The following is a 16733-nucleotide window of genomic DNA, read 5'->3' as shown; positions in this document are numbered from 1 at the left end:
CCCTTATGCAGATCAAAGACTTCGCTATATATACAAAATACATATAGGTTTAATTGTCCACAGGCGCCTAAATGACTGGCGCCGAATGTTCCTGTCTTTGCAATCTGAACCTCACAAGACGAATACTATCCCGCTGGGAAAAAATTTATGCCAGTGAAGAAATACCAATTTGAAATCGTGTACTTCTCTTAGAAGCCTATGTTTGGGCGGTTCTATATTTTTTGATATAACAGACTGGAAGTCACGAAATAACATCATGTAACGAAGTCATATCAACGGTTCCGCCCGCCCGAAGATGTTTAATCATTATTTACGGGCCCTCCCGTTTTCAAGACACTTCACTCAGCTCTACCGGTAAATTTAATTACGTGAGTAGAGAGGACAATAAATTGATAGCATATTATGTATGCAGTCGCCGATCTGATTGACCGATTTTATCATAAATTATCGAAAATTTTCGCGCCTCGCGCTGGCTCACAATACAGTACGGCTAATTTCGTGACAAACGCGAACAACGTGATGGCGGGGGGGGGGGGGGGGGTGATTTATCACTCTATTGGAGCCCAAGACCCACGTTTTTGGGGGCCTGACGAGGTGCTGTTTTGTTCCTGCCAACGGGTATACGCCCGAAGATGTTTAATTATTATTGAGTGATCCTACCTTTTCAAACACACCTCACTCAGCACTACCGGCAAATCTGATTACGTGAGTAGAGAGGACAATAAATTGATAGCATATTATATATGCAGTCGCTGATCTGATTGACCGATTTTTTCATAAATTATCGAAAATGTTCGCGCTTCGCGCTGGCTCACAATACAGTACGGGTAATTTCGTGACAAACGCGAACAACGTGATGGGGGGAGGGTTCGTTTTATCACCCTATGGGAGCCCAAGACCCACGTTTTTGGGGGCCTTACGAGGTGCTGTTTTGTTCCTGCCAACGGGTATACGCCCGAAGATGTTTAATTAATATTGAGTGGTCCTACCTTTTCAAACACACCTCACTCAGCACTACCCGCAAATCTGATTACGTGAGTAGAGAGGACAATAAATTGATAGCATATTATATATACAGTCGCCGATCTGATTGACCGATTTTATCATAAATTATCGAAAATTTTCGCGCCTCGCGCTGGCTCACAATACAGTACGGGTAATTTCGTGACAAACGCGAACAACGTGGGGGTCGTTTTATCACCCTATGGGGGTGCTGCTTCGTTCCTGCCAACGGGTATACGCCCGAAGATGTTTAATTATTATTTTATTATTTATTATTGAGTGGTCCTACCTTTTCAAACACACCTCACTCAGCTCTACCGGCAAATCTGATTACGTGACTAGAGAGAAGATAAAAATTCATAACAATGTATGCAATTCCCGATCATACCGACCGATGAAAGCATGAGTTCTAGAAATTTTGCGCGCATAGCGCGCTTAGGCGACAAAAGCTGATTCACTAAATAAACTCCCAATGAATACGATGAGTAGTGGTAAACAGCGTATCGCCGGAGGGGGGTCTGGGGGGCGTAGCCCCCCAGACGTTCGATCTATAACCCTATGGGGGGCCCAAGACCAAAGTTTTTTTTGGGGGGGCCTGACGAAGTGCTGTTACGGCCCTGTGTACTGTACTGCGCTGCAACAACTTTCATCAGCCTGCCACATATTCGGCGTATTGCTCAAGACAGACATAAAGTTATTCAACAACTGAGCGTGCAACAATACTGTTGCGAGATTGCTGTAGGGTGGATCAGTCACGGTTTAATGGTTTGGTACGTTAATGATGTACAGAATGCGTCTCACGGTAACCGATGCGAATATAAATAACCGAATAGAAGTGGACAAGTGGTCAGTGGCTTGCGAGTACACTGTTGAGCAATTATATCACGGTCATATATCCTACGTGCCTACCTGCGTGCCTCTCTAGAATCTCCTATAGGCCTACGCATGCATAATTTGGATTAAAATGTTGCTCGCGATTTATACCGCGGTATAAGTGTGAGGAATATTCCAGTTTCGTGTGTCATGGGTGTATATTTACACCCGTTTAACAGGGGTGGTGTACGGGTGGAAATACACACTATTTTCGGTAAGAGTGTATAGGTCTATAGCAGTGGTCGGGAACCTGTTTGTCTGAAGAGCCATGTTAGCGCTATATTTTCTATTTTAACTCACAAGCCATACAGGTCAATCAATTGTTACGTCACAGTGAAAAATTAGTGACGTCCTGGTAGTACTTGGTACCTGGCAGAACTCAATACATGGGATTCGTCGTTGGCGCCATATTTGCTCTGTACAATCTCGTAGGCCACTGACCATCCTGTGATAGCGCAATTCATCGTAATTAGCTCATAATTTATATTAACTGATATTAGTCTAATCTAATATAACTATAGCACTTAGCACTGATTCCGAAAATCTAAATATTGATCGACTTCTCAATTCGGCGGTAACATAAGCGTTGCACTACACGCCTACATTTTAACAGCAGTACTAGAAAGCTACTTACCAATTTGGACGTGGAAAGCGAAGCGTTGTTAGAAATTTGGGTTTGTAATTGGAATGTCGCACCCAAGGCAGTTCATTTTTCGGCGTAGATCAGGAAGACAATGTGTATTTGAAGATTAGATTGTCATATAGGCGTCCCCATGTCTGCTATTCTCTTGATCAACCAACGTATGGTGCAATCCAAGATTACGCAGCGTGCAGGACCGTAACAGCACTTCGTCAGCCCCCCCCCCAATCGGTTAATATGATCGGGAATTGCATATATTGCTATCAAATTTTATCCTCTCTCTGCTAACGTAATCAGATTTACCGGCAGACCTGAGTGAGGTGTGTTGAAAAGGTGGGACCCCTAAATAATACCTGAACATCTTCGGGCGTACACGTTCATATAATGACTACATTACATGATGCTATTTCGTGACCTCCTATCTGCTTTGTCAAAAGATATTTGAATCGCCCAAACGTACTAAAATAAAATACGTACACGATTTCAAATTGGTATTTCTTTGCTGGCAAATAATGCTTCCTCGAGATGGCATTTGTCTTGTGGGGCTCAGATCGCCAGGACAGGAACATTCGGCACCAGCCATTTAGGCGCATATGGACAATTCAACATATATGCAGGACCGAAACAGGTCTTCGTCAGCCCTCCCCCCACCCTCGCCCCACAAAAACGTTGGTCTTGAGTCCCCCCACTGGGTGATAAATCCAACAGACCCCGAAACTTACTAAACTAAAATACGCATACGATTTCAAATTGGTATTTGTTTCCTGGGAGTTGGCATTTGTCTTGTGAGGTTCAGATTGCTTGGACAACAACAGTCGGCGCCAGCCATTTAGCGCCTATGGACGACTAAACATATATGTATATTTATCAAAGTTTTCGGTCAGCATAAGGGCAGCAGTCCTTTTTGGCTAAGATTTTCTCGCTGCAGATCGTTCTGGAACACTTCTTGGAGTCGCATGTTACATGGCCAAAAACGTCATATGTCTTGGTGGTTCGTAGTGCGGCAATGGCTGACGCCGAAATACCCATCTGTATAAATCATACGTATTTTTTTCTTGGGGAAGGGTACCCAATAATCAAGAAATTTGGCAGCATTAAATCGCGCCCAGCGCGAAAGTTTTTGAAAAAGTTGCAAAAATTAAAAAAAAACTCTATAGTTTATGTTAATTCAGGAAATAATTTTGGGCCCCCTTCGAGATCGCCCCCCCCCAATTAGCGGGTTCGGGGTGCGTCAGTTACGGTCCTGGCAGCGCGCGATGCCGGTTATCGAATTCGCGAGAGATATTGGCCACACGGCGCTACAGCAACTTAAATTTGAGGATTGTGTAAAGGGGTCCGAGACCTTGACCCTGGATACGCCACTGCCTTGACCTCTTAAATACATGTTTATGGTGCCACGAGAATAACTATTCTGGCCGTTAAGAATATTTACTAACAAGTTGCTGCAATATCGATAAAATTAAGCACAAAATTTATAATATGTCACAGAGCCCTATCGTATACCCAAAAGAGCCACAGGTTCCCGACTACTGGTCTATAGTATGTGTCGCACAGAAACACAATATACGGCATTTATTGAGTACTTTGGCATCGTAATTTTGTGCAATACAACTAACCCTAACTGTTATGCGATCAGTACCGATATCTGCGGTGTAGGGCGGCTGTAATTCCTTTATTACCCAACAGGACAGTATTTGTAATAGATTGTTCGCCTTTCCGCATGGCCATGAAACAAGCAATTGATTTGCCACACGTAATCGGAGCCAAAGTGTCCGAATTTAGCAGGGTCATCTGTACAGTGCAGTGATGAGTGGACTTTGAGTCCTGAAAATTTTTACTTCAGTCTAACTATAGTTGTGAATCCTCTTTACATCCAAGACTATTATTAACTAGGACAAACAATGAAGGCAATAGCAATGCTTTTATACGTATAGGTGTACACTGTACAGCAGTATGGTTCTTAACCTTTTTTTCTCCAGCGCCCCCTTGCCTGGGTCTGGCGCCCCCCCCCCAATTTCGAGGACTGTAGTAAAAAAAAACACTGGGTAAGTGGTCGAAGTCCGGTTTCGGGCTGGGATTTCACTATTACACCACTCGGCTAATTTACGATATAATTGTATGTGCTGTTTTCGGGATCAAATCCAGGTTGTTATAACAGCCATCGGGTAAAGCCGACGGGCTCATAGCATTTGGTACGCGGTCGATGTACAGATCCCAAACTCTACGATTGGCGATACGGGGAAGTTAATTGTACTCGGTTTTGTGTTATTGCTTTGTGTGACTATAGAATGTAAACGTTTACATTCTATAGTGTGACTACTAAATCAACTGAGAATGTGGTAGGGATTTGCTCACATTAAATTGAGTACTGCACCAATAAGCTCTTAACTTTAACACGAATGGGGGTAACAACGCTAAGCAGCATCATCCTGTATGATACGATGAAGAGATATTTTGAAGATCTAATTTTGTAGCTCTCAAATACAAGTACAATTAGTTGATCAGTTTGGCCAAAAAGCTTCAAAACATCTTCAATGCACAAAGGGCCTCACTATAGAAATTGTGCACTGTGCAGTGCAGAGCCTTTTCGATATCGAAACGCAGTGCGCTACAGAATACAACATCTAGTTCAAAAAATTTTGTGGAAAATAACCCAACCTATCAGTATAAGTATCAGTTTAATAATATTTTCATCATTTCATAACACCACAAAACTGCAATACAATGAAATGATAGGAAGGTTTCGGCAGACAGTTGGAACACTAACGAATCTCTAGCTCGTTAGACCTGGTGTAAATGGCCACAGTACCCGATCGCGGCAACTCGCCACAAACGTTCCTCAGATAACGTGATCGCCGCGAGAAGTTGACTTTTTTTTTAACAGCGACCAGAGTTAGCTGTATAAATTACCTGTTTATATACACTCTTTCCCGGTTGTGAAAAGTATGTGCTTGTTGTGAAGAAATAAAGCGTGGCAATTATTTCAGTCAGCAGTCGCCATGGATAGGTTACAAAATTGCAACATAAATATGCAATATGGCTCATGCAGGACAACAACCGGTGGAGGGGGGGGGGGGGGGGGGGGGGTTGTGGTGCGGCAGTTATTGCCTTGATTATAGCTGCAAAGGTGATCCTGAAAATAAATTCTACACGAAAATTTTTGAATAGAAACAGCAAGTTTCATTAACTATTGAAATGGAGGTATAGTAGTTCGCAACCGCCGGCGCCGGTCGGTGCCGACGTCTTTCATGCCGGTCCGCTAGGTAAGGGTTACCATATTTTTGTGACTCAAATTCCGGACGCTCTTTAGCGCCCACTATCGGATTTCAAAATGAGGTAGCAGCACATTGTCAGATCAATATGACGTCGCACCAGCAAAGCTTTGCCTATCGACTAGAGGTGGTCGCGACCCGGTTCAGGAGTATTGTGTGTTGTGTTGTGTGTTGTAAGTTGTAACCAGGGCCGAAACCAGATTTTTTCAGCCCCATCCCGCCTAAATAAGCACTGATCTTGGGCCACCGTATAGGGCAGTGGTTCTTAACCTTGCCCCCAGCGCCCCCCAGGGGGCGCTGGCGATTTTGAAGGGGGCGGAAACGCTCAGGGGGCGATATGGGGGGCACTGGGCTCAGGGGGGCGGTATGGGGGGCGCTGGAGAAAAATGGCTTCGCAGTAGATGATGTGGTGATAGGACATATCCTTAATGAGTATTCAGAGCAAATGAACACCGAAAACTTCGTTACATATAGCCTTCAAAATACATATAGGTTTAATTGTCCATGGGCGCCTAAATGACTGACACCGAATGTTCCTGTCTTGGCAATCTGTACCCCAGAAGACGAATTCCATCTGGCAGGGAAAAATTATATGTCAGTGAAGAAATATCAATCTGAAATCGTGTGCGTCTTTTAGTTTAGTACGATTGGGCGACAGGGATATTCCTGTTGGGCGATATCCCCGTTAAGCGATTCTATATTTTTTGATATTGCAGACAGGGGGTCACGAAATAACATCATGCAACGAAGTCATACCAACGGGTTCGCCCGCCCGAATATGTTTAATTATTAGTAACGGGCCCTACAGTTTCCAAGAAACCTCACAATGTTCGCTTTAAGTTTTGATGAGTCTGCGCACACTCAACAACTCACTGCGCTGACCCCTGGACAACAATGCGTATCGACAAAAAAAAGGTAATAACTTCGGATTTGTTGAGCGCAACGTAGATTTTCTGTGCGCAGAGACCGTGTCAGCACTGCGCAAGTGCGCAGCTTAGAGGGAACATTGCACCTCACTCAGCTTTACCGGTAAATGTGTTTACGTGAGCAGAGAGAGGATAAAAATTAATCTCAATTTACATGCAATTCCCGATGATATTGACCAAATCAATCATTAATTAGTGAAATTTTTCGCGCTTCGCGCGACTAGACGAGTATAGCTGCCTCAGTAAATGGACACCCAATGTAGATACCTAACAGGCTTTCAGCAAATAGAGGACAGCCTAATGGGGGTCTGGGAGTGAAGTCCCCCGGAAGCTTGGTTTATCACCCGATGGGGGCCCAGGACCAACGTTTTTTTGTTGGGGGGGGGGGGGCTGAAGAAGTGCTGTTACGGCCCTGGTAACGAATAATTGTCACTGCGGGCCCGCCCGAATATGTTTAATTATTAATTACGTGCCATTTATCTTCCTATACAACAGCTCACTCAGTTTATCGCGACTTATATATGTAATTACCACCTATTCATTCATGCATTATAGAAAATTTTGGTACCTAGGGTGACCAGGCCACACAAACTTTGCTGACCATCGAAATCACGATAGGGGGTTCGTGGGGGCGAAGCCCTCAGAACTTCGGTTTATCACGCTATGGGTGCGCAAGGCAATCGTTTTTAGGGGGTTGACGAAGTGCTGTTACGGCCCTCCCTCTTACTCATTGTCTTTATTACATTCCGTACATTATGAAGTTGGGGGGGGGGGGGCGCTGGAGCACGATAATTTTTGAAAGGGGGCGCTGGAGGAAAAAAGGTTAAGAACCACTGGTATAGGGTAACCGATGCAACTTCTGGGGGCTTACTATATATGCATCTGGTTTCTATATTAGCGTTACCATATTTTGAGATCAGAAAAATAGAACACTTTTCATAAATTCTAAGAATAACTGGTAAAATTGAAGAATTTTCTATCAAAAGCTCTGTGTTGATTGAAAAAATAAAAGGGCATCAATTTGTCTCGGCTCCCGAAAAACCCGCTTTTTCGCAATACTTTTGTGGTTTTGACTACAAAATAGGTCGGCAATTTGATCGGCACCTTCATTATCCACTTTTCTACAGTTCTTCTCGCCAATTCTGGCTAGAAGTCGACTTTTCGATGGCATTTTAATACTTTTTCTGAAAAAGAGGAAAAATTCCCAAAAAAAAGACGACATTTAGGCGTCCTCCGAAGTCAGTTTCAATTTTGTGAAAAAAGGAGGACAAGTCATCTTAAAAGCGGACGTATGGTGGCCCTATTCTATAGGCATCTGGTCGTTAAATGATTTGAATGAATTCTGTCAATAATATTGGTTCTTCCATATATTAGCCTATTATATAGTTTTGATCCTCTCTCCACCCACATGATCAGCGTTAACGGTAGAACTCGTGGATGATGATAACTTCGAAAATGCAGGAAGGGTAATTGTACAATGTACATGTACAATGTAGCCTACATCGTTAAGTCATGTTCATGTCACATCCGATAAGATTGTTTATCAGCCTAATGTCGGTGCGACCTGCGCACCACTGAGCTATATAAACAACGCACATCCGCTGGTTTCCAACCTTTTCTGGTCGCGACTCCATTTCCAATTTGAAAATGTTCCGTGGCCCAGCTCAAAATCTGATGAAAACTGATTACGTTCAACATCTTCGCGAGCCCCAGAATATAGGTAAACGATCCCCAGGTTTATAATCACTATCTTTGAATAAAGCATCTAAACGGTCTGAACCGTTATCCTCTCGGTATCAAAAGTGCATAAGTACGTCACTCGCGTCCAACGTCGTCCAACTATCATATGGTGGACATGAAATATCATCGCGCTATCAAATATGCCGGAACTGATTTGTGGAACAGTATCTCGTCGGCTATCCGACAGTCACTGAGCATTTCCACATTCAAGTCAAAATACAAACAATTTTTACTGAATCAATACTATTTAGGCCTTTATTTTACCGGACCACGACCTAACATATCGACCTCGCCTTCCGATACATGCCACCTTTTTTTATCACCTGACCTTTTATATTTTCTGCCTTTATTTTGCATTCAGTGTGCTGTGCATGCCTCCTTTCTTATCGCCTAGGCCAGGTGGGTGTCTGATATCGAAGATTACTCCAAGTTGTTACGACACCTTTCTATCTGTCATTGTATCGCAGTCTTGCGCTGTATTGGAATGATGAAATTATTAACAATAAATTGAATTGAATTGGCGAAATGAAGAATATTATTCGAGTTGGCGTAGTCGGTGTATCCACGGCCTTTGGCGCGAAAGACTGTAATCGACTCTCGGCGGTAGCAAGAGCACGTTTATATAGGCAAGGCAATTTTGCCTCACCTCAGCATAGACTTACTATAGTGACTGTCTGACTGGGGACAGGTTGTAGGTAGGTAGGTATTGGGGGAAATGCGGCTTAGCTACTCGGCTTTTTGCCCCATGACGAGATCTGGTGATATTGACTCCTGTACTAATTCAATGGTCTACAACTCTTTATATTTATATAGCCCTACCACTTGCTATCGTGAATTCGATGACTGGCCGTATAGTATGCACATCTGTTAGCAGTGACTCTGGCGTTAGTGCTACTTCATTCCGCTCGGCGGTCTGAATTAGATTCGTCCTGGCACGGTCATAATTAGGGCAGCGAAGGAGGAAATGTTTCACGTTTTCTGCGATCCCGCATACATGACAAAGGCCATTTTGGTGACGTTTTATTTTGTGGAGATGGCCGTTCAGCCTAGAATGACCAGTCTGCAATCTAATTAGAATTCCGGCTTCTCTGCGTGACAAATTAATGATTGGGTTAATGTCCCTAATAACTTCAATAATTTTTCTATATTGTGAGTCGTCGTCATTGGCATTCGTGTGATCGATTCACTTTTCCCGATATATATCGGCAATGTGGGATTTCATCTCCATCATCGTTATTTTTTGCTGGAGAGTTTCATCACGTGCGAGTGGCCGCAGGGCTGCTCTCCTTGCGATTTCATCAGCGTTTTCGTTGCCGCGGATGCCCTTATGGCTAGAGATCCAGGCCAAAACCAGTTCGATCTCTAGTGCATGTATATCGGATCCTAGGAGGTGGATATCGGTGATGATTTCGTTGTCTGGAGAGCAGTTTTGGACCCACACTAGATTGCTATTGCTGTCTGAAAAAATACCCACACGATTTTCTGGCGTACCATTGCGTTTAACCCAATTCAAACTATTCCGGATGGCAATCGACTCTGTCGAGATGACGGATAACTGTCCGTCAAGGGTACAACTGGAACAGACGTCTCTGTTCCCCCCGAATAAACTTGACCCACACCCTGATGCGGTTTTCGAGCCATCAGTATAAATTCTGATGGTCCCCGTGTATTGCTCGTGTATGAATTCTTCGGTGACTGGTTTCACGAAGACCGATCATCCCTCGATATTAACGTAGCCAAGCGTAAGTCTACGCCGATCTTGGACTGTGACCATGGTGGCAACGGAAACTGTTTGTAGGCTTGGATAGGGGGCAGGTTATTACCCGGACTAAGTGTGTATTTACCAGTTTTACTGTGAATAAAGAAAACAATAATAATATAACACATTTTTGATATCCGTTTTATCGAGAATTTTATTTCGGTCCTCGCAACACAACGTCATCGGAACGTGACCGTTATCGCAGCCAATGACTCTCATGCCAATAATGATCGTAACGGAGTCGATACTACAGAATCACATGCAAAATTGATGATTTTCCCAAATCGAAAATTTTACGCTCTCGTTCGACAGGCTGATTTCATCTTACATTGCACGACTCTCAGAGAAATGTAGTTACTCTGGTTGATCTTTCATTCTGAGAATTTTATGTATTTTTCCCTTAAAGACCGTCAATCGAGATGTTCAAACTGAAAATTGGCGCAGATTTTGTCACAGAAGATTTTCGGTCGAAGGAACTGCAATTTCCAACATTTATAACAATGAAGTCAGTTGCCGAGAACCTTGGAGAAATCACCGTAATGTCTGGCGTAGATAATATTACTCAATCTATTTAGATATGCAATGAGATAATCAAATTATAATGGTATTCACACGCAACCTTAAATTTATACGTTATGTGATGAGCAACAGGACGCTGACTGCGATTATTGATAATTTCACCAGCCTTATGGCTATAAATGAAGGCGGTCTATAGGGCCTAGCTAGAACATATTTTGATTTCACGAAGACGGCTTGCGACAACATAAAAATTCTGTCATGAAAATTTCGGAGTTATGTAAAAATACTCGAAAGATGTGTGTTCCAGTCAGGTACGGGTATCTATATCTACATGTGCAATTTGTGCAATGCATGCATGATTGCTGGTATGTAACCTGCAAAATACGGTATTGATATAAATAAATATATAAGTATCTTAATATTACACCATTGATATGAAGGTAAGAATTAAAATAGCCGCTTCGGCTGAGGCGAAGTGAGCAATGACCACTATGTTTCGAACCGAGTTTTACGGCTTTTGGAAGCTCTGTCAACAAAAGGAGTTCGTGTTCCACCTGAAAATAGTTCATTGAACGCTCTCCCATTCGAAATTTCATGCTGGTGACGTGATATTTTGTGATACGATTGTTGTTATACAATGTTCTTTCCAATTGTCTACTAGTTGCTGACGATTAACCCAGACGAGTGTCAACCGGAAATATTGGAGTTTATTTCAATATGAATATACTATTCAATTAGCCTTGTGACACACCTTCGCAAAAGCTCATCAACGTAAGCATATAGACAGAGAGAGAGAGAAAGAGAGAGGTCAGGTTTATTTTCGCCTGCACCATCGAGATGCGATGCGATGGAGATGCGGATACGCCCTTGAAGTAAGGTCATCTAGTCTGCATTACTAATTTTCTCCTCCATGCTGTCCGTGGATGCCGAGCGCCTGGTAGGATAGCCGAGGATGTCAGTTTTCGAGTCTTTGGTCTTAGCCGGCCGGGGATTGAATCCACGACCTATACGTACCGATCAAGAAGCCGGACGCATCACTATTACGCTATCTCGCTCAGCTGACATGAAAAATTCACCGATGGCGGGAAAGTTGTCTCGAAATACAACATCGTAGAGATAAGTATCTATCGCGCTCACGTCATCGCATCAACTCTCGTCAAATTCTTATAATAATCCGCGCGCAGATATCAAACTCATTTACCAACGTAGCGCTGTAGAAAGATTACGCACCCAGCGGGCTTGATTTTGTTCGTTATATATACCGATGTCGTTTATCTATAGGCGCGATTTCTGTACGTTGACGACGGGCGAAATATACTATGAATACTGAAATGAATGCACTTTTCGAGATTCGGGAAGCGACAGAATGGATTCCACAGCAATGTCATTTACTGATACCTGCAGTCGTAGGCCCCGCTGCAGTGTTTTAAGGTGTCGAAATTAGAATATGTAAAAATTAGGCGGCTGTGTCCATCAATTTTTACAATCCATATTTATTAACCTTGGTGTACAGTTTGATAAATACAATATTATATGAATATATTACTTTGCATATCTCACAAGTGCTTGACAATATCTATACTTCGTAGTTTTGTTATGATCATATTCGGACTTTTATTTTATTTTTAGAGAAAAGCCTGCTTTGGTTGGAATAATATTTCAAGAACACCGAGCTATTTGACGTATGAAAAACAACGTACCTCAAACTTTACTGTAGACTTGTGAATTGCCTTAAAACTTTCAATTACACACTTACGTCGCTGTCGTCACTTTTGTGACCTATTTGCAAACTTCGCATTTTATAGATGTTTACCATGGGAAGCGCGCTAAAATTAATTATATTTATCGGGATATCGAGTCTCTCTATTGATCGAGTCAGAGCTCAAGACTGGAAAACAGAATCGAAACAGAGCGCGGATAAATTATCGAAAAAGGTGGAAGAATTCGCCGAAAAAGTTTTGGGAGTCAACAACTTACAGGTGCGATCGTGTATTAGGCATTTCGTCGATTCCAAATACCACATTAATTGCGACTGAATGAAAATATGAAAACGAGTCGAAATTCCTTGGTGATATCCATCAATCAAACTCCCCCTTGGTTAAAATTACAGAAAAAATAACGGAAGGAAATGATACGAAGAGCCATAAAGATGTATAGGAAAAGCTGGATACGGGAACTGCTGATGCCAGATATCGTATTACATACCTTCATGTATTTGGATACCTTATATATTATTAGCAGAGCACAGCTATCACGCCGCAAAAGTATACGTCCTGCTGCAGTAATTTAAGCTACCATTAGCAGCACAATCCTTCGCACTGCTATGATATACATTATACCGGAGAACCACACGAGTCACGTGTTATTATCTCGTCGCTCTCCCGAAACTGAAAATAACAGGTTGCGTAATAGTAATTACGTACACGTATAAACGTGCCGGGCGGGTGCATTGCATGCATATAGTTTCATGTCAATACAAGCAAAACCTTTCCTTTCTCGTCGTCAACTGATTTTCTAATCCTTTATCTCGATGTGTTAGTAGAATTAGTTATACCGACCTTCGGGTTGCATTTAAAACAAATGCTGCTTTAAAACACTTTGTTTAAAACATTTTTTACACATTGTTTCTAAAAAAATGCCTTTTACGAAAAATTGTGATTTTTTTCTTCAAAAGTTGTATAATTATGCCGCAATTGTGTAAATACTTTGGAAAAAGACATGTATAGTATGAGCCTACGGTCGATTTGCTCCCGATCTATAATCGACGTATACAATATAGAATGGTTATGACCCTGGAAATCGTCGTCGGCTCAACAGAAGGATTATTGGTCAAGAATGAATGTCCTGACGATGATGACCGCCGGCCGTAAAAATGCTGCATACCGATATAATCCTGGTTAAACATATTTTTTGTCCGTTTATGACAGGGCTCGGAAGCATTATTCGTCAAAGGGGCCATATTTACCCTATATTTTCAATGTCAACCCACTGTGACGTCACAATAACATATCGATGACGTCATGACTAACCAAAAACAATAAAAAAGAATAAAGAACATGATTTAAACAAATGCCCTGTTTAAAACATGTATGTTTTAATTTTTTTAAATTTCATTTTATGTTTTAAATTGGTTTTAGTTTTAAATTCAACCTTAACCGGCCTGGGCATGAGCATTTAAATAAATTGAAAACCCGATATATGATTTGGGGTAACGATAGTAAACGCAATCACGATAAAGCAATCCCAGGTCCCAGCTAGATCCAACAGCAAGAGTTTCCAGAATCCGAGAGGATAGGCCCACTACTTTCTCTCCCAAATGTACAGTGTTTATATGGATGAGAGGTCATCATGTTATATCAAAATGTACTTTCAGGGCCACAACGATACTCTTGATACTACTACTAGGACGACTACCATCGCAACTCCGTCGACGGGTGAGCATTGAGCATATATCTGGTCTTCTTATTTGCCAAAAGTAGCAACTGGGGCCCAAGTGATCGTAGGTCCTGGCGCCGGCGCTGACACATTATTATCTCGTATGACTAATGAGCAGATGTATAGACAAAGTTGCTATTGATGATACTCAAATTATGTACACAGCAGAGGAGGTCAGTAACGAAGTACTTCCACTTTTTGAAGAACTCCGGTAGTTTTCCGCTACTTGGGTACTTACTCAAGTAGATCCAATTTTTAGCTACTTAAACTTCTACGTCGTGATATTTTGTGATCTACTTACTTACTTTTCGCTATTTTCAGTTCAACAAGTAGAAGTAGTTTAATCCTCCAACCAGAAGGATAGCCTGAGGAATTTCGGGCCTACGGACCTTATGATATGGGGGAGGGTGCCATACCAGATGTGTTCGAGTAAACAGAGTATTTGTATCGCATTCCCATGTCAATGCTTTCACTTTCATCCCACGATCCGTACGAATGATAATGCTGTCAAAAGTCTATACCTGCTGGGATTCATCAATATGAATCAAGCTCTGTACCTTTCGCATAGCTCAATTTGCAGCTTTTGACAGTCTATATCTATAAGAACGAATAACGATCATTTTCACAAGTACTTACTTACTTGAGTAGATTTAAAGTCAGTCATTTCTACTTCTACTTCAAGTAGTTGTAAGCTGCTTTTGAAACTACTACTCCTACCCGTACTTGACTAGATTTTTGCGTCGCTACTTCTAGCCTACTTTAGTAGCTCTCTTGACTACTTTGCCCACCCCTGGTGTACGTACAGTACATCAGTACAAGTAGCGGTGCTCCAGGAATGTGAAAATACCATAGGCGTCTTCGTGCCGAGCCGAGTGGCTATATCGCGACTGCAAGAAGCGCGATTTTGGAAATTTAATCAGATGCCGTCATATGGGCTCTCTCCATTATCGCTCAGCTCTCAACGTAATTTCACGCATGGTAGTGATACGAATTCATGTGATTATTACACAAAATCGAAAATGTAAAATATAAAAAGGGATTCAGAAATTGTTGAATTTTCGGTGAAATGAATAGGTAATGGAACTAGACAAACCTCACTTGAATACTTCGAAACAGTAGAAGTAATCGGATACAACCAGTAACTACTTTCACTGTTTCGAAGTAATCAAGTAGTTTTCGTCTACTTGCAGTACTTACTACTTATACTCAAGCAAATCTAACTTTACGTCACTTAAACTTCTACTTCAGAGTAAGAGAGAGAGAGAGAGAGAGAGAGAGAGAGAGAGAGAGAGAGAGAGAGAGACCAAGTCGGAAAAATCCAGGCTCTTTTTTCGCGGAGAGTCCAGAATTTATTTAAACTTTCGTGGAAGGAATTTTCATTATGCCCTGCACAGAATGTATGGAATAACAAATTTCTTTCCACGAAAGTTTAAATAAATATAATTCATGTAGCGATTGGGTGATTCATGTGCGCAATTTCTGTCCACATTAAGTCACTCGTATGATAGTCTCCTCACTCAGCTCAGAAAAAAAAAACGTTTGCACTTATACTATCTACCAATGCAGCGCCGTAAAACAGTTATCGGTTATCGACCTTTCGAACCGACAGTGCGACGGTTGCGACGACCAATATGTTGTGCAGATCAAATAGCCTACTCATGTAGCAATTACTTACTCATGAAGCTGTTGTGTATTTCTCATTCCGACCATCAATTAGGGAAACTGGAAATGTAGTACCATCTTACGTACACAGCGTAATATTAAGTGCCTTGCGTATGTGTACAATTAATGCTAATGCGATATGAAATAACAAGTATTAAGCTAATTGATATATAAGCCTTTTGGATGTATATATTAACAACAATGTCTATAGGGGCTAGTTCTTCACCAGCAATTAACCTCACGCTCACAGTTAGTCACTGAATGGTACTGATTACATTATTCGTTTTTCAGCTGGTGCTGGATTTATTGCTGGGGTGGTACTGGGTGTTATCTTTTTACTATTCGTCATCGGCTGTTGCTGTTGGCGGGCACGTCGGGTGAGTTGAAATGACGTAGTTACTTGCTGGCGGACATGGGAAATATTGTTTCTTTCAGCCTCCGAAGAGTGGAAGAACGGCAGGAAGCACGGTACGGGCGGTTTTTTGGTATCGATGAAATTATAGTGGGAACAATACCTTAGCTAGTAAATATTGTGTAGCTGCTCATTGCTCACGCACACCAGTTACATAAACCATGAGCATCTATATAGGCATGTTACAGTTGGACATGAAACCCTGCTGGTTACAAATTCTGAAGTAGCCTTAGATATCATTTCATGATAGAAATTTCTACTGCTGCCTCCTTATATATCTCTGGGTTGGGGTCGGTAACTGTACATGAGATAGGCAGGTTACAAATATATAGATATAGCGGTGGGCCTTCGTGACGTTGAGCAATATGATTTAACCAAAGTCGTGTTCATTATATATATTTGGGTGCATCGCATCGCTATGATGAAAATTTGGCAGGGTCGTCTTCGTTTCAAAAAAAATCTTGATGAAGAACCTTACGCAGTCTTTCGGCAT

The 16733-nt window shown here is 42.0% G+C and overlaps 2 protein-coding genes across 2 annotated transcripts in view; one reads left to right on the top strand and one right to left on the bottom strand.

Moving 5' to 3' along the window:
• The window catches only part of LOC145444240 (CCN family member 2-like), a 288076-nt gene that overhangs the window by 183181 nt on the left and 88162 nt on the right, over positions 1-16733 (top strand). The gene's annotated exons all lie outside the window — the stretch shown is intronic.
• Positions 1-16733, bottom strand: part of LOC145444211 (vacuolar protein sorting-associated protein 8 homolog) — a 153450-nt gene that overhangs the window by 88228 nt on the left and 48489 nt on the right. The gene's annotated exons all lie outside the window — the stretch shown is intronic.

Source organism: Botryllus schlosseri, chromosome 8 (assembly GCF_051294905.1).
Source record: "Botryllus schlosseri isolate E-star chromosome 8, Bs_hap1, whole genome shotgun sequence".
In the NCBI taxonomy this organism is placed as follows: Eukaryota; Metazoa; Chordata; class Ascidiacea; order Stolidobranchia; family Styelidae; genus Botryllus; species Botryllus schlosseri.
This window is presented reverse-complemented; position numbering and strand designations above follow the sequence as displayed.